Here is a 20527-nt window from a genome sequence, read left to right as displayed (position 1 = left end):
TATGATATGAAGCCAGTAGTATATATGATATGAAGCCAGTAGTATATATGACATGAAGCCAGTAGTATATATGATATGAAGCCAGTAGTATATATGATATGAAGCCAGTAGTATATATGATATGAAGCCAGTAGTATATATGATATGAAGCCAGTAGTATATATGACATGAAGCCAGTAGTATATATGATATGAAGCCAGTAGTATATATGAAGCCAGTAGTATATGATATGAAGCCAGTAGTATATATGATATGAAGCCAGTAGTGTCTGTGATATGAAGCCAGTAGTATATATGATATGAAGCCAGTAGTATATATGATATGAAGCCAGTAGTATATATGATATGAAGCCAGTAGTATATATGATATAAAGCCAGTAGTATATATGATATGAAGCCAGTAGTATATATGATATGAAGCCAGTAGTGTCTGTGATATGAAGCCAGTAGTATATGATATGAAGCCAGTAGTATATATGATATGAAGCCAGTAGTATATGATAGAAAGCCAGTAGTATATATGATATGAAGCCAGTAGTATATATGATATGAAGCCAGTAGTATATATGATATGAAGCCAGTAGTGTCTGTGATATGAAGCCAGTAGTATATATGATATGAAGCCAGTAGTATATATGATATGAAGCCAGTAGTATATATGATAGAAAGCCAGTAGTATATATGATATGAAGCCAGTAGTATATATGATATGAAGCCAGTAGTGTATATGATATGAAGCCGTAGTGTCTGTGATATGAAGTCAGTAGTATATATGATATGAAGCCAGTAGTATATATGATATGAAGCCAGTATTATATATGATATGAAGCCAGTAGTATATATGATATGAAGCCAGTATTATATATGATATGAAGCCAGTAGTATATATGATATGAAGCCAGTACTGTCTGTGATATGAAGCCAGTAGTATATATGATATGAAGCCAGTAGTATATATATGACATGAAGCCAGTAGTATATATGATATGAAGCCAGTAGTATATATTACATGAAGCCAGTAGTATATATGATATGAAGCCAGTAGTATATATGACATGAAGCCAGTAGTATATATGATATGAAGCCAGTAGTATATATGATATGAAGCCAGTAGTGTCTGTGATATGAAGCCAGTAGTATATATGATATGAAGCCAGTAGTATATATGATATGAAGCCAGTAGTATATATGATAGAAAGCCAGTAGTATATATGATATGAAGCCAGTAGTATATATGATATGAAGCCAGTAGTATATGATATGAAGCCAGTAGTATATATGATATGAAGCCAGTAGTGTCTGTGATATGAAGCCAGTAGTATATATGATATGAAGCCAGTAGTATATATGATATGAAGCCAGTAGTATATATGATAGAAGCCAGTAGTATATATGATATGAAGCCATTAGTATATATGATATGAAGCCAGTAGTGTATATGATATGAAGCCAGTAGTGTCTGTGATATGAAGCCAGTAGTATATATGATATGAAGCCAGTAGTATATATGATATGAAGCCAGTATTATATATGATATGAAGCCAGTAGTATATATGATATGAAGCCAGTAGTATATATGATATGAAGCCAGTAGTATATATGACATGAAACCAGTAGTATATATGATATGAAGCCAGTAGTATATATGACATGAAGCCAGTAGTATATATGACATGAAGCCAGTAGTATATATGATATGAAGCCAGTAGTATATATGATATGAAGCCAGTAGTATATGATATGAAGCCAGTAGTATATATGATATGAAGCCAGTAGTATATATGACATGAAGCCAGTAGTATATATGACATGAAGCCAGTAGTATATATGATATGAAGCCAGTAGTATATATGACATGAAGCCAGTAGTATATATGATATGAAGCCAGTAGTATATATGATATGAAGCCAGTAGTATATATGACATGAAACCAGTAGTATATATGATATGAAGCCAGTAGTATATATGACATGAAGCCAGTAGTATATATGATATGAAGCCAGTAGTATATATGATATGAAGCCAGTAGTATATATGATATGAAGCCAGTAGTATATATGATATGAAGCCAGTAGTGTCTGTGATATGAAGCCAGTAGTATATATGATATGAAGCCAGTAGTATATATGATAGAAAGCCAGTAGTATATATGATATGAAGCCATTAGTATATATATGATATGAAGCCAGTAGTGTATATGATATGAAGCCAGTAGTGTCTGTGATATGAAGACAGTAGTATATATGATATGAAGCCAGTAGTATATATGATATGAAGCCAGTATTATATATGATATGAAGCCAGTAGTATATATGATATGAAGCCAGTAGTATATATGATATGAAGCCAGTAGTATATATGACATGAAACCAGTAGTATATATGATATGAAGCCAGTAGTATATATGACATGAAATAGTAGTATATATGACATGAAGCCAGTAGTATATATGATATGAAGCCAGTAGTATATATGACATGAAGCCAGTAGTATATATGACATGAAGCCAGTATTATATATGATATGAAGCCAGTAGTATATATGATATGAAGCCAGTAGTATATATGATATGAAGCCAGCAGTATATATGATATGAAGCCAGTAGTATATGACATGAAGCCAGTAGTATATATGATATGAAGCCAGTAGTATATATGATATGAAGCCAGTAGTATATATGACATGAAGCCAGTAGTATATATGATATGAAGCCAGTAGTATATGACATGAAGCCAGTAGTATATATGACATGGAGCCAGTAGTATATATGATATGAAGCCAGTAGTATATATGATATGAAGCCAGTAGTATATATGATATGAAGCCAGTAGTATATATGATATGAAGCCAGTAGTATATATTATATGAAGCCAGTAGTATATATGATATGAAGCCAGTAGTATATATATGATATGAAGCCAGTAGTATATATGATATGAAGCCAGTAGTATATATGATATGAAAGCCAGTAGTATATATGACATGAAGCCAGTAGTATATATGATATGAAGCCAGTAGTATATATGATATAAAGCCAGTAGTATATATGATATGAAGCCAGTAGTATATATGACATGAAGCCAGTAGTATATGATATGAAGCCAGTAGTATATATGATATAAAGCCAGTAGTATATATGATATAAAGCCAGTAGTATATGATATGAAGCCAGTAGTATATATGACATGAAGCCAGTAGTATATATGATATGAAGCCAGTAGTATATATGATATGAAGCCAGTAGTATATATGACATGAAGCCAGTAGTATATATGATATGAAGCCAGTAGTATATATGACATGAAGCCAGTAGTATATATGACATGAAGCCAGTAGTATATATGACATGAAGCCAGTAGTATATATGACATGAAGCCAGTAGTATATATGATATGAAGCCAGTAGTATATATGACATGAAGCCAGTAGTATATATGACATGAAGCCAGTAGTATATATGATATGAAGCCAGTAGTATATATGATATGAAGCCAGTAGTATATATGATATGAAGCCAGTAGTATATATGATATGAAGCCAGTAGTATATATGACATGAAGCCAGTAGTATATATGATATGAAGCCAGTAGTATATATGAAGCCAGTAGTATATATGATATGAAGCCAGTAGTATATATGATATGAAGCCAGTAGTGTCTGTGATATGAAGCCAGTAGTATATATGATATGAAGCCAGTAGTATATATGATATGAAGCCAGTAGTATATATGATATGAAGCCAGTAGTATATATGATATGAAGCCAGTAGTATATATGATATGAAGCCAGTAGTATATATGACATGAAGCCAGTAGTATATATGATATGAAGCCAGTAGTATATATGATATAAAGCCAGTAGTATATATGATATGAAGCCAGTAGTATATATGATATGAAGCCAGTAGTGTCTGTGATATGAAGCCAGTAGTATATATGATATGAAGCCAGTAGTATATATGATATGAAGCCAGTAGTATATATGATAGAAAGCCAGTAGTATATATGATATGAAGCCAGTAGTATATATGATATGAAGCCAGTAGTATATATGATATGAAGCCAGTAGTGTCTGTGATATGAAGCCAGTAGTATATATGATATGAAGCCAGTAGTATATATGATATGAAGCCAGTAGTATATATGATAGAAAGCCAGTAGTATATATGATATGAAGCCAGTAGTATATATGATATGAAGCCAGTAGTGTATATGATATGAAACCGTAGTGTCTGTGATATGAAGTCAGTAGTATATATGATATGAAGCCAGTAGTATATATGATATGAAGCCAGTATTATATATGATATGAAGCCAGTAGTATATATGATATGAAGCCAGTACTGTCTGTGATATGAAGCCAGTAGTATATATGATATGAAGCCAGTAGTATATATATGACATGAAGCCAGTAGTATATATGATATGAAGCCAGTAGTATATGACATGAAGCCAGTAGTATATATGATATGAAGCCAGTAGTATATATGACATGAAGCCAGTAGTATATATGATATGAAGCCAGTAGTATATATGATATGAAGCAGTAGTGTCTGTGATATGAAGCCAGTAGTATATATGATATGAAGCCAGTAGTATATATGATATGAAGCCAGTAGTATATATGATAGAAAGCCAGTAGTATATATGATATGAAGCCAGTAGTATATATGATATGAAGCCAGTAGTATATGATATGAAGCCAGTAGTATATATGATATGAAGCCAGTAGTGTCTGTGATATGAAGCCAGTAGTATATATGATATGAAGCCAGTAGTATATATGATATGAAGCCAGTAGTATATATGATAGAAAGCCAGTAGTATATATGATATGAAGCCATTAGTATATATGATATGAAGCCAGTAGTGTATATGATATGAAGCCAGTAGTGTCTGTGATATGAAGCCAGTAGTATATATGATATGAAGCCAGTAGTATATATGATATGAAGCCAGTATTATATATGATATGAAGCCAGTAGTATATATGATATGAAGCCAGTAGTATATATGATATGAAGCCAGTAGTATATATGACATGAAACCAGTAGTATATGATATGAAGCCAGTAGTATATATGACATGAAGCCAGTAGTATATATGACATGAAGCCAGTAGTATATATGATATGAAGCCAGTAGTATATATGACATGAAGCCAGTAGTATATATGACATGAAGCCAGTAGTATATATGATATGAAGCCAGTAGTATATATGACATGAAGCCAGTAGTATATATGACATGAAGCCAGTAGTATATATGATATGAAGCCAGTAGTATATATGACATGAAGCCAGTAGTATATATGACATGAAGCCAGTAGTATATATGATATGAAGCCAGTAGTATATATGACATGAAGCCAGTAGTATATATGATATGAAGCCAGTAGTATATATGACATGAAGCCAGTAGTATATATGACATGAAGCCAGTAGTATATATGACATGACGCCAGTAGTATATATGACATGAAGCCAGTAGTATATGATATGAAGCCAGTAGTATATATGACATGAAGCCAGTAGTATATATGACATGAAGCCAGTAGTATATATGATATGAAGCCAGTAGTATATATGATATGAAGCCAGTAGTATATATGATATGAAGCCAGTAGTATATATGATATGAAGCCAGTAGTATATATGACATGAAGCCAGTAGTATATATGATATGAAGCCAGTAGTATATATGAAGCCAGTAGTATATATGATATGAAGCCAGTAGTATATATGATATGAAGCCAGTAGTGTATATGATATGAAGCCAGTAGTATATATGATATGAAGCCAGTAGTATATATGATATGAAGCCAGTAGTATATATGATAGCCAGAAACCAGTAGTATATATGATATGAAGCCAGTAGTATATATGATATGAAGCCAGTAGTATATATGACATGAAGCCAGTAGTATATATGATATGAAGCCAGTAGTATATATGATATAAAGCCAGTAGTATATATGATATGAAGCCAGTAGTATATATGATATGAAGCCAGTAGTGTCTGTGATATGAAGCCAGTAGTATATATGATATGAAGCCAGTAGTATATATGATATGAAGCCAGTAGTATATATGATAGAAAGCCAGTAGTATATATGATATGAAGCCAGTAGTATATATGATATGAAGCCAGTAGTATATATGATATGAAGCCAGTAGTGTCTGTGATATGAAGCCAGTAGTATATATGATATGAAGCCAGTAGTATATATGATATGAAGCCAGTAGTATATATGATAGAAAGCCAGTAGTATATATGATATGAAGCCAGTAGTATATATGATATGAAGTCAGTAGTGTATATGATATGAAGCCGTAGTGTCTGTGATATGAAGTCAGTAGTATATATGATATGAAGCAAGTAGTATATATGATATGAAGCCAGTATTATATATGATATGAAGCCAGTAGTATATATGATATGAAGCCAGTACTGTCTGTGATATGAAGCCAGTAGTATATATATGAAGCCAGTAGTATATATGACATGAAGCCAGTAGTATATATGATATGAAGCCAGTAGTATATATGACATGAAGCCAGTAGTATATATGATATGAAGCCAGTAGTATATATGACATGAAGCCAGTAGTATATATGATATGAAGCCAGTAGTATATATGATATGAAGCCAGTAGTGTCTGTGATATGATGCCAGTAGTATATATGATATGAAGCCAGTAGTATATGATATGAAGCCAGTAGTATATATGATAGAAAGCCAGTAGTATATATGATATGAAGCCAGTAGTATATATGATATGAAGCCAGTAGTATATATGATATGAAGCCAGTAGTATATATGATATGAAGCCAGTAGTGTCTGTGATATGAAGCCAGTAGTATATATGATATGAAGCCAGTAGTATATATGATATGAAGCCAGTAGTATATATGACATGAAGCCAGTAGTATATATGATATGAAGCCAGTAGTATATATGAAGCCAGTAGTATATATGATATGAAGCCAGTAGTATATATGATATGAAGCCAGTAGTGTCTGTGATATGAAGCCAGTAGTATATATGATATGAAGCCAGTAGTATATATGATATGAAGCCAGTAGTATATATGATATGAAGCCAGTAGTATATATGATATGAAGCCAGTAGTATATATGATATGAAGCCAGTAGTATATATGACATGAAGCCAGTAGTATATATGATATGAAGCCAGTAGTATATATGATATAAAGCCAGTAGTATATATGATATGAAGCCAGTAGTATATATGATATGAAGCCAGTAGTGTCTGTGATATGAAGCCAGTAGTATATATATGATATGAAGCCAGTAGTATATATGATATGAAGCCAGTAGTATATATGATAGAAAGCCAGTAGTATATATGATATGAAGCCAGTAGTATATATGATATGAAGCCAGTAGTATATATGATATGAAGCCAGTAGTGTCTGTGATATGAAGCCAGTAGTATATATGATATGAAGCCAGTAGTATATATGATATGAAGCCAGTAGTATATATGATAGAAAGCCAGTAGTATATATGATATGAAGCCAGTAGTATATATGATATGAAGCCAGTAGTGTATATGATATGAAGCCGTAGTGTCTGTGATATGAAGTCAGTAGTATATGATATGAAGCAAGTAGTATATATGATATGAAGCCAGTATTATATATGATATGAAACCAGTAGTATATATGATATGAAGCCAGTACTGTCTGTGATATGAAGCCAGTAGTATATATGATATGAAGCCAGTAGTATATATATGACATGAAGCCAGTAGTATATATGATATGAAGCCAGTAGTATATATGACATGAAGCCAGTAGTATATATGATATGAAGCCAGTAGTATATATGACATGAAGCCAGTAGTATATATGATATGAAGCCAGTAGTATATATGATATGAAGCCAGTAGTGTCTGTGATATGATGCCAGTAGTATATATGATATGAAGCCAGTAGTATATATGATATGAAGCCAGTAGTATATATGATAGAAAGCCAGTAGTATATATGATATGAAGCCAGTAGTATATATGATATGAAGCCAGTAGTATATATGATATGAAGCCAGTAGTATATATGATATGAAGCCAGTAGTGTCTGTGATATGAAGCCAGTAGTATATATGATATGAAGCCAGTAGTATATATGATATGAAGCCAGTAGTATATATGATAGAAAGCCAGTAGTATATATGACATGAAGCCAGTAGTATATATGACATGAAGCCAGTAGTATATATGACATGAAGCCAGTAGTATATATGATATGAAGCCAGTAGTATATATGACATGAAGCCAGTAGTATATATGACATGAAGCCAGTATTATATATATGATATGAAGCCAGTAGTATATATGATATGAAGCCAGTAGTATATATGATATGAAGCCAGTAGTATATATGATATGAAGCCAGTAGTATATATGACATGAAGCCAGTAGTATATATGATATGAAGCCAGTAGTATATATGAAGCCAGTAGTATATATGATATGAAGCCAGTAGTATATATGATATGAAGCCAGTAGTGTCTGTGATATGAAGCCAGTAGTATATATGATATGAAGCCAGTAGTATATATGATATGAAGCCAGTAGTATATATGATATGAAGCCAGTAGTATATATGATATGAAGCCAGTAGTATATATGATATGAAGCCAGTAGTATATATGACATGAAGCCAGTAGTATATATGATATGAAGCCAGTAGTATATATGATATAAAGCCAGTAGTATATATGATATGAAGCCAGTAGTATATATGATATGAAGCCAGTAGTGTCTGTGATATGAAGCCAGTAGTATATATGATATGAAGCCAGTAGTATATATGATATGAAGCCAGTAGTATATATGATAGAAAAGCCAGTAGTATATATGATATGAAGCCAGTAGTATATATGATATGAAGCCAGTAGTATATATGATATGAAGCCAGTAGTGTCTGTGATATGAAGCCAGTAGTATATATGATATGAAGCCAGTAGTATATATGATATGAAGCCAGTAGTATATATGATAGAAAGCCAGTAGTATATATGATATGAAGCCAGTAGTATATATGATATGAAGTCAGTAGTGTATATGATATGAAGCCGTAGTGTCTGTGATATGAAGTCAGTAGTATATATGATATGAAGCAAGTAGTATATATGATATGAAGCCAGTATTATATATGATATGAAGCCAGTAGTATATATGATATGAAGCCAGTACTGTCTGTGATATGAAGCCAGTAGTATATATGATATGAAGCCAGTAGTATATATATGACATGAAGCCAGTAGTATATATGATATGAAGCCAGTAGTATATATGACATGAAGCCAGTAGTATATATGATATGAAGCCAGTAGTATATATGACATGAAGCCAGTAGTATATATGATATGAAGCCAGTAGTATATATGATATGAAGCCAGTAGTGTCTGTGATATGATGCCAGTAGTATATATGATATGAAGCCAGTAGTATATATGATATGAAGCCAGTAGTATATATGATAGAAAGCCAGTAGTATATATGATATGAAGCCAGTAGTATATATGATATGAAGCCAGTAGTATATATGATATGAAGCCAGTAGTATATATGATATGAAGCCAGTAGTGTCTGTGATATGAAGCCAGTAGTATATATGATATGAAGCCAGTAGTATATATGATATGAAGCCAGTAGTATATATGACATGAAGCCAGTAGTATATATGATATGAAGCCAGTAGTATATATGAAGCCAGTAGTATATATGATATGAAGCCAGTAGTATATATGATATGAAGCCAGTAGTGTCTGTGATATGAAGCCAGTAGTATATATGATATGAAGCCAGTAGTATATATGATATGAAGCCAGTAGTATATATGATATGAAGCCAGTAGTATATATGATATGAAGCCAGTAGTATATATGATATGAAGCCAGTAGTATATATGACATGAAGCCAGTAGTATATATGATATGAAGCCAGTAGTATATATGATATAAAGCCAGTAGTATATATGATATGAAGCCAGTAGTATATATGATATGAAGCCAGTAGTGTCTGTGATATGAAGCCAGTAGTATATATGATATGAAGCCAGTAGTATATATGATATGAAGCCAGTAGTATATATGATAGAAAGCCAGTAGTATATATGATATGAAGCCAGTAGTATATATGATATGAAGCCAGTAGTATATATGATATGAAGCCAGTAGTGTCTGTGATATGAAGCCAGTAGTATATATGATATGAAGCCAGTAGTATATATGATATGAAGCCAGTAGTATATATGATAGAAAGCCAGTAGTATATATGATATGAAGCCAGTAGTATATATGATATGAAGCCAGTAGTGTATATGATATGAAGCCGTAGTGTCTGTGATATGAAGTCAGTAGTATATGATATGAAGCAAGTAGTATATATGATATGAAGCCAGTATTATATATGATATGAAGCCAGTAGTATATATGATATGAAGCCAGTACTGTCTGTGATATGAAGCCAGTAGTATATATGATATGAAGCCAGTAGTATATATGACATGAAGCCAGTAGTATATATGATATGAAGCCAGTAGTATATATGACATGAAGCCAGTAGTATATATGATATGAAGCCAGTAGTATATATGACATGAAGCCAGTAGTATATATGATATGAAGCCAGTAGTATATATGATATGAAGCCAGTAGTGTCTGTGATATGATGCCAGTAGTATATATGATATGAAGCCAGTAGTATATATGATATGAAGCCAGTAGTATATATGATAGAAAGCCAGTAGTATATATGATATGAAGCCAGTAGTATATATGATATGAAGCCAGTAGTATATATGATATGAAGCCAGTAGTATATATGATATGAAGCCAGTAGTGTCTGTGATATGAAGCCAGTAGTATATATGATATGAAGCCAGTAGTATATATGATATGAAGCCAGTAGTATATATGATATGAAAGCCAGTAGTATCTGTGATATGACGCCAGTAGTATATATGACATGAAGCCAGTAGTATATATGATATGAAGCCAGTAGTGTCTGTGATATGAAGCCAGTAGTATATATGATATGAAGCCAGTAGTATATATGATATGAAGCCAGTAGTATATATGATATGAAGCCAGTAGTATATATGATATGAAGCCAGTAGTATATATGACATGAAGCCAGTAGTATATATGATATGAAGCCAGTAGTATATATGATATGAAGCCAGTAGTATATATGATATGAAGCCAGTAGTATATATGATATGAAGCCAGTAGTATATATGATATGAAGCCAGTAGTATATATGATATGAAGCCAGTAGTATATATGATATGAAGCCAGTAGTATATATATGATATGAAGCCAGTAGTATATATGATATGAAGCCAGTAGTATATATGATATGAAGCCAGTAGTATATATGATATGAAGCCAGTAGTATATATGATATGAAGCCAGTAGTATATATGATATAAAGCCAGTAGTATATATGATATGAAGCCAGTAGTATATATGATATGAAGCCAGTAGTATATATGATATGAAGCCAGTAGTATATATGATATGAAGCCAGTAGTATATATGATATAAAGCCAGTAGTATATATGATATGAAGCCAGTAGTATATATGATATGAAGCCAGTAGTATATATGATATGAAGCCAGTAGTATATATGATATGAAGCCAGTAGTATATATGACATGAAACCAGTAGTATATATGATATGAAGCCAGTAGTATATATGATATGAAGCCAGTAGTATATATGACATGAAGCCAGTAGTATATATGACATGAAGCCAGTAGTATATATGATATGAAACCAGTAGTATATATGATATGAAGCCAGTAGTATATATGATATGAAGCCAGTAGTATATATGATATGAAGCCAGTAGTATATATGATATGAAGCCAGTAGTATATATGATATGAAGCCAGTAGTATATATGATATGAAGCCAGTAGTATATATGATATGAAGCCAGTAGTATATATGATATGAAGCCAGTAGTATATATGATATGAAGCCAGTAGTATATATATGAAGCCAGTAGTATATATGATATGAAGCCAGTAGTATATATGATATGAAGCCAGTAGTATATATGATATGAAGCCAGTAGTATATATGATATGAAGCCAGTAGTATATATGATATGAAGCCAGTAGTATATATGATATGAAGCCAGTAGTATGATATGAAGCCAGTAGTATATATATGAAGCCAGTAGTATATATGAATGAAGCCAGTAGTATATATGATATGAAGCCAGTAGTATATATGATATAAAGCCAGTAGTATATATGATATGAAGCCAGTAGTATATATGATATGAAGCCAGTAGTGTCTGTGATATGAAGCCAGTAGTATATATGATATGAAGCCAGTAGTATATATGATATGAAGCCAGTAGTATATATGATATGAAGCCAGTAGTATATATGACATGAAGCCAGTAGTATATATGATATGAAGCCAGTAGTATATATGACATGAAGCCAGTAGTGTCTGTGATATGAAGCCAGTAGTATATATGATATGAAGCCAGTAGTATATATGATATGAAGCCAGTAGTATATATGATAAGAAGCCAGTAGTATATATGATATGAAGCCAGTAGTATATATGATATGAAGCCAGTAGTGTCTGTGATATGAAGCCAGTAGTATATATGATATGAAGCCAGTAGTATATATGACATGAAGCCAGTAGTATATATATGATATGAAGCCAGTAGTATATATGACATGAAGCCAGTAGTGTCTGTGATATGAAGCCAGTAGTATATATGATATGAAGCCAGTAGTATATATGACATGAAGCCAGTAGTATATATGATATGAAGCCAGTAGTATATATGACATGAAGCCAGTAGTATATTTGACATGAAGCCAGTAGTATATTTGACATGAAGCCAGTAGTATATATGATATGAAGCCAGTAGTGTCTGTGATATGAAGCCAGTAGTGTCTGTGATATGAAGCCAGTAGTATATATGATATGAAGCCAGTAGTATATATGACATGAAACCAGTAGTATATATGATATGAAGCCAGTAGTATATATGATATGAAGCCAGTAGTATATATGATAGCCAGTAGTATATATGATATGAAGCCAGTAGTATATATATATGATATGAATATGCCAGTAGTATATATGATATGAAGCCAGTAGTATATATGACATGAAGCCAGTAGTATATATGATATGAAGCCAGTAGTATATATGACATGAAGCCAGTAGTATATATGATATGAAGCCAGTAGTATATATGATATGAAGCCAGTAGTATATGACATGAAGCCAGTATGAAGCCAGTAGTATATATGATATGAAGCCAGTAGTATATATGATATGAAGCCAGTAGTATATATGATATGAAGCCAGTAGTATATATGATATGAAGCCAGTAGTATATATGATATGAAGCCAGTAGTATATATGATATGAAGCCAGTAGTATATATGATATGAAGCCAGTAGTATATATGATCTGTGATATGAAGCCAGTAGTATATATGAAGCCATGAAGCCAGTAGTATATATGATATGAAGCCAGTAGTATATATGATATGAAGCCAGTAGTATATATGATATGAAGCCAGTAGTGTATATGATGAAGCCAGTATGAAGCCAGTAGTATATATGATATGAAGCCAGTAGTATATATGATATGAAGCCAGTAGTATATATGATATGAAGCCAGTAGTATATATGATATGAAGCCAGTAGTATATATGATATGAAGCCAGTAGTATATATGACATGAAGCCAGTAGTATATATGATATGAAGCCAGTAGTATATATGACATGAAGCCAGTAGTATATATGACATGAAGCCAGTAGTATATATGATATGAAGCCAGTAGTATATATGATATGAAGCCAGTAGTATATATGATATGAAGCCAGTAGTATATATGATATGAAGCCAGTAGTATATATGACATGAAGCCAGTAGTATATATGACATGAAGCCAGTAGTATATATGATATGAAGCCAGTAGTATATATGACATGAAGCCAGTAGTATATATGATATGAAGCCAGTAGTATATATGATATGAAGCCAGTAGTATATATGACATGAAACCAGTAGTATATATGATATGAAGCCAGTAGTATATATGACATGAAGCCAGTAGAATATGACATGAAGCCAGTAGTATATATGACATGACGCCAGTAGTATATATGACATGAAGCCAGTAGTATATATGATATGAAGCCAGTAGTATATATGATATGAAGCCAGTAGTATATATGATATGAAGCCAGTAGTATATATGATATGAAGCCAGTAGTATATATGATATGAAGCCAGTAGTATATATGATATGAAGCCAGTAGTATATATGATATGAAGCCAGTAGTATATATGACATGAAGCCAGTAGTATATATGATATGAAGCCAGTAGTATATATATGATATGAAGCCAGTAGTATATATGATATGAAGCCAGTAGTGTCTGTGATATGAAGCCAGTAGTATATATGATATGAAACCAGTAGTATATATGATATGAAGCCAGTAGTATATATGATATGAAGCCAGTAGTATATATGATATGAAGCCAGTAGTATATATGATATGAAGCCAGTAGTATATATGATATGAAGCCAGTAGTATATATGATATGAAACCAGTAGTATATATGATATGAAGCCAGTAGTATATATGATATGAAGCCAGTAGTATATATGATATGAAGCCAGTAGTGTCTGTGATATATGATATGAAGCCAGTAGTATATATGATATGAAGCCAGTAGTATATATGATATGAAGCCAGTAGTATATATGATATGAAGCCAGTAGTATATATGATATGAAGCCAGTAGTATATATGATATGAAGCCAGTAGTGTCTGTGATATGAAGCCAGTAGTATATATGATATGAAGCCAGTAGTATATATGATATGAAGCCAGTAGTATATATGATATGAAGCCAGTAGTATATATGATATGAAGCCAGTAGTATATATGATATGAAGCCAGTAGTGTATGTGATATGAAGCCAGTAGTATATATGATATGAAGCCAGTAGTATATATGATATGAAGCCAGTAGTATATGTGATATGAAGCCAGTAGTATATATGATATGAAGCCAGTAGTATATATGACATGAAGCCAGTAGTATATATGATATGAAGCCAGTAGTATATATGATATGAAGCCAGTAGTATATATGACATGAAGCCAGTAGTATATATGATATGAAGCCAGTAGTATATATGACATGAAGCCAGTAGTATATATGATATGAAGCCAGTAGTATATATGATATGAAGCCAGTAGTATATATATGATATGAAGCCAGTAGTATATATATGATATGAAGCCAGTAGTGTCTGTGATATGAAGCCAGTAGTATATATGATATGAAGCCAGTAGTATATATGATATGAAGCCAGTAGTATATATGATATGAAGCCAGTAGTATATATGATATGAAGCCAGTAGTATATATGATATGAAGCCAGTAGTATATATGATATGAAGCCAGTAGTATATATGATATGAAGCCAGTAGTGTCTGTGATATGAAGCCAGTAGTATATATGATATGAAGCCAGTAGTATATATGATATGAAGCCAGTAGTATATATGATATGAAGCCAGTAGTATATATGATATGAAGCCAGTAGTATATATGATATGAAGCCAGTAGTATATATGATATGAAGCCAGTAGTGTCTGTGATATGAAGCCAGTAGTATATATGATATGAAGCCAGTAGTATATATGATATGAAGCCAGTAGTATATATGATATGAAGCCAGTAGTATATATGATATGAAGCCAGTAGTATATATGATATGAAGCCAGTAGTATATATGACATGAAGCCAGTAGTATATATGATATGAAGCCAGTAGTATATATGATATGAAGCCAGTAGTATATATGACATGAAGCCAGTAGTATATATGACATGAAGCCAGTAGTATATATGATATAAAGCCAGTAGTATATATGACATGAAGCCAGTAGTATATATGACATGAAGCCAGTAGTATATATGACATGACGCCAGTAGTATATATGACATGAAGCCAGTAGTATATATGATATGAAGCCAGTAGTATATATGACATGACGCCAGTAGTATATATGACATGACGCCAGTAGTATATATGATATGAAGCCAGTAGTATATATGACATGAAGCCAGTAGTATATATGATATAAAGCCAGTAGTATATATGACATGAAGCCAGTAGTATATATGACATGAAGCCAGTAGTATATATGACATGACGCCAGTAGTATATATGACATGACGCCAGTAGTATATATGACATGAAGCCAGTAGTATATATGATATGAAGCCAGTAGTATATATGACATGAAGCCAGTAGTATATATGATATGAAGCCAGTAGTATATATGATATGAAGCCAGTAGTATATATGATATGAAGCCAGTAGTATATATGATATGAAGCCAGTAGTATATATGATATGAAGCCAGTAGTATATATGATATGAAGCCAGTAGTATATATGATATGAAGCCAGTAGTATATATGATATGAAGCCAGTAGTATATATGATATGAAGCCAGTAGTATATATGACATGAAGCCAGTAGTATATATGACATGAAGCCAGTAGTATATATGACATGAAGCCAGTAGTATATATGATATGACGCCAGTAGTATATATGACATGAAGCCAGTAGTATATTTGACATGAAGCCAGTAGTATATTTGACATGAAGCCAGTAGTAATCTTACCCCATTTGCACACACTGTATATATACTTTCCTATCGTGTTATTGACTGTACGTTTGTTTATTCCATGTGTAACTCTGTGCTGTTGTTGGTGTCACACTGCTTTGCTTTATCTCGGCCAGGTCGCAGTTGTAAATGACAACTTGTTCTCAACTGGCCTACCTGGTTAAATAAAGGTGAAATAAAATAACAAATAAATAACAGCAGTTGTACATGCTGTGACATGAATACCAGCGTTGCTGAGACGAGATTAAATATACATTTTCCAGAACTCCATGTCGTTACGCAGTTCATCATAACATCAGAACAACAGTTGAAAACCTTGAGAGCTGAAATAGGCTGAATTGAATGTCTTTGCTGTCACACCTTCGGTTGCTTCTTCATTTTCTTGATGGCATGTCACCCTCTCCGCTCTTCACTTCCAGTCGTTCGTCCTACATTGACAGCGTTGAGAATTAGCACTAAATTAATTAACACTAAACTAGTGTCCTTCAACACAGAGTCATTTGATAAAATGGCTGCTTTGCACATGTTTATTATAGCAGTAATTAAAAGGTTGTCCAGGGTCACGGTTACCACAGTCCATGTGACGGCAGGCCACACGTAGTATCACATTACATCAGTTTGTTGGATAAATCCAACCATACTGTGTAATGGTCACATACTATCATACCGCATACTGGCCTTCTATAGAAATGCCATGTTCATGTCGTGGCGTCCGTCCAGCCATGACTGTTCTGTCTCTTGTTATTGTTATCTCCCTCGTGTCCCTTTTCTTCCACTAAACTACTTCTCTTTCTCTCTGGTCGGGATCACAACCAAACCCACCTCCACCCACGTTGCCTATCGCGTGACAATGCCACGCACCCGAGGGCCACCATGAAGACATTACCCAGCTGCCTCCACTGCTGCATATTCATTCCACCACCAACACCAACTCAGCCTCCAAGCTTCATATTCATTCCACCACCAACACCAATTCAGCCTCCAAGCTTCATATTCATTCCACCACCAACTCAGCCTCCAAGCTTCATATTCATTCCACCACCAACTCAGCCTCCAAGCTTCATATTCATTCCACCACCAACTCAGCCTCCAAGCTTCATATTAATTCCACTACCAACTCAGCCTCCAAGCTTCATATTCATTCCACCACAAACTCAGCCTCCAAGCTTCATATTCATTCCACTACCAACTCAGCCTCCAAGCTTCATATTCATTCCACCCCCAACAACAACTCAGCCTCCAAGCTTCATATTCATTCCACCACCAACTCGGCCTCCAAGCCTCATATTCATTCCACCACCAACTCGGCCTCCAAGCTTCATATTCATTCCACCACCAACTCGGCCTCCAAGCTTCATATTCATTCCACCACCAACTCGGCCTCCAAGCTTCATATTCATTCCACCACCAACTCTGCCTCCAAGCCTCATATTCATTCCACCACCAACTCAGCCTCCAAGCTTCCTATTCATTCCACCACCAACAACAACTCAGCCTCTGAGACTTTGACCCAGGTCCCCAAACCAGCGATGTACCTGACTTCACTCCCAGCCTCGGATTACAACTTGGCATTCGACACAGAGCCCAAGTCCCTGCAGCTACAGCTCCCCCCGACGACCCAGTAGGCCGGCTTTCCTCTCTCTCTAATACTTGGACACAGGTACACCTCCCTCTCCCCTCTCTCTAATACCTAGACACAGGTACACCTCCCTCTCCCCTCTCTCTAATACCTGGACACAGGTACACCTCCCTCTCCCCTCTCTCTAATACCTGGACACAGGTACACATCCCTCTCCCCTCTCTCCAATACCTGGACACAGGTACACCTCCCTCTCCCCTCTCTCTAATACCTGGACACATGTACACCTCCCTCTCCCCTCTCTCTAATACCTGGACACAGGTACACCTCCCTCTCCCCTCTCTCCAATACGTGGACACAGGTACACATCCCTCTCCTCTAACCCCTCTACCTCCTCTAACCCCTCTACCTCCTCTAACCCCTCTACCTCCTCTACCTCCTCTAACCCCTCTACTTCCTCTAACCCCTCTACCTCCTCTACCTCCTCTACCTCCTCTAACCCCTCTACCTCCTCTAACCCCTCTACCTCCTCTACCTCCTCTACCTCCTCTAACCCCTCTACCTCCTCTAACCCCTCTACCTCCTCTAACCCCTCTACCTCCCCTAACCCCTCTAACCCCTCTACCTCCCCTAACCCCTCTACCTCCTCTACCTCCTCTAACCCCTCTACCTCCCCTAACCCCTCTACCTCCTCTACCTCCTCTACCTCCTCTAACCCCTCTACCTCCTCTAACCCCTCTACCTCCCCTAACCCCTCTACCTCCTCTACCTCCTCTAACCCCTCTACCTCCTCTAACCCCTCTACCTCCTCTAACCCCTCTACCTCCTCTAACCCCTCTACCTCCTCTACCTCCTCTACCTCCTCTAACCCCTCTACCTCCTCTAACCCCTCTACCTCCTCTAACCCCTCTACCTCCTCTACCTCCTCTACCTCCTCTAACCCCTCTACCTCTTCTAACCCCTCTACCTCCTCTACCTCCTCTACCTCCTCTAACCCCTCTACCTCCTCTACCTCCTCTAACCCCTCTACCTCCTCTAACCCCTCTACCTCCTCTGACCCCTCTACCTCCTCTAACCCCTCTAACCCCTCTACCTCCTCTAACCCCTCTACCTCCTCTAACCCCTCTACCTCCTCTACCTCCTCTAACCCCTCTACCTCCTCTAACCCCTCTACCTCCTCTACCTCCTCTAACCCCTCTACCTCCTCTAACCCCTCTACCTCCTCTAACCCCTCTACCTCCTCTACCTCCTCTAACCCCTCTACCTCCTCTAACCCCTCTAACCCCTCTACCTCCTCTAACCCCTCTACCTCCTCTAACCCCTCTACCTCCTCTAACCCCTCTACCTCCTCTACCTCCTCTAACCCCTCTACCTCCTCTAACCCCTCTACCTCCTCTAACCCCTCTACCTCCTCTAATCCCGCTACCTCCTCTAATCCCTCTACCTCCTCTACCTCCTCTAACCCGTCTACCTCCTCCTTGGAGGTGTAACTTCTGGATCTGTCAACTCAAACTGCTCTATCAGGGACATTGCCATTGGATGCGCCGAATCTCATTAGTAATCATCCCATGAATCTCATTAGTAATCATCCCATGAATCTCATTAGTAATCATCCCATGCATCTCATTAGTAATCATCCCATGAATCTCATTAGTAATCATCCCATGCATCTCATTAGTAATCATCCCATGAATCTCATTAGTAATCATCCCATGAATCTCATTAGTAATCATCCCATGAATCTCATTAGTAATCATCCCATGCATCTCATTAGTAATCATCCCATGCATCTCATTAGTAATCATCCCATGAATCTCATTAGTAATCATCCCATGAATCTCATTAGTAATCATCCCATGAATCTCATTAGTAATCATCCCATGAATCTCATTAGTAATCATCCCATGAATCTCATTAGTAACCATCCCATGCAGCCTTGTTTTCAAATTCAAACGCTGTAATGTTGTGATCTGAAACCTCAATTAGGCTGATATAAATCCCTGTTATTTTTGTATTATGATTTTCAACGTGAGCGTATAATCATTCCTATGTAGCCTCTACTGCAGGGGTGTCAAACATCCCATGAACCTCAAGGAGTTCGATCAGGCCCGCAGGATAATCTTGAAAGTGGAAAAAATGCATAAAAGACATGGAATTAATATTTTTAATTCCCTGCAATCTCATGGATTATCCGCTATGAATCTCATTCCATC

This window comes from Oncorhynchus keta, unplaced genomic scaffold (assembly GCF_023373465.1).
Source record: "Oncorhynchus keta strain PuntledgeMale-10-30-2019 unplaced genomic scaffold, Oket_V2 Un_scaffold_2224_pilon_pilon, whole genome shotgun sequence".
NCBI lineage: Eukaryota > Metazoa > Chordata > Actinopteri > Salmoniformes > Salmonidae > Oncorhynchus > Oncorhynchus keta.
The sequence above is the reverse complement of the archived record's forward strand: the minus strand, read 5'-3'. Positions refer to the sequence as shown.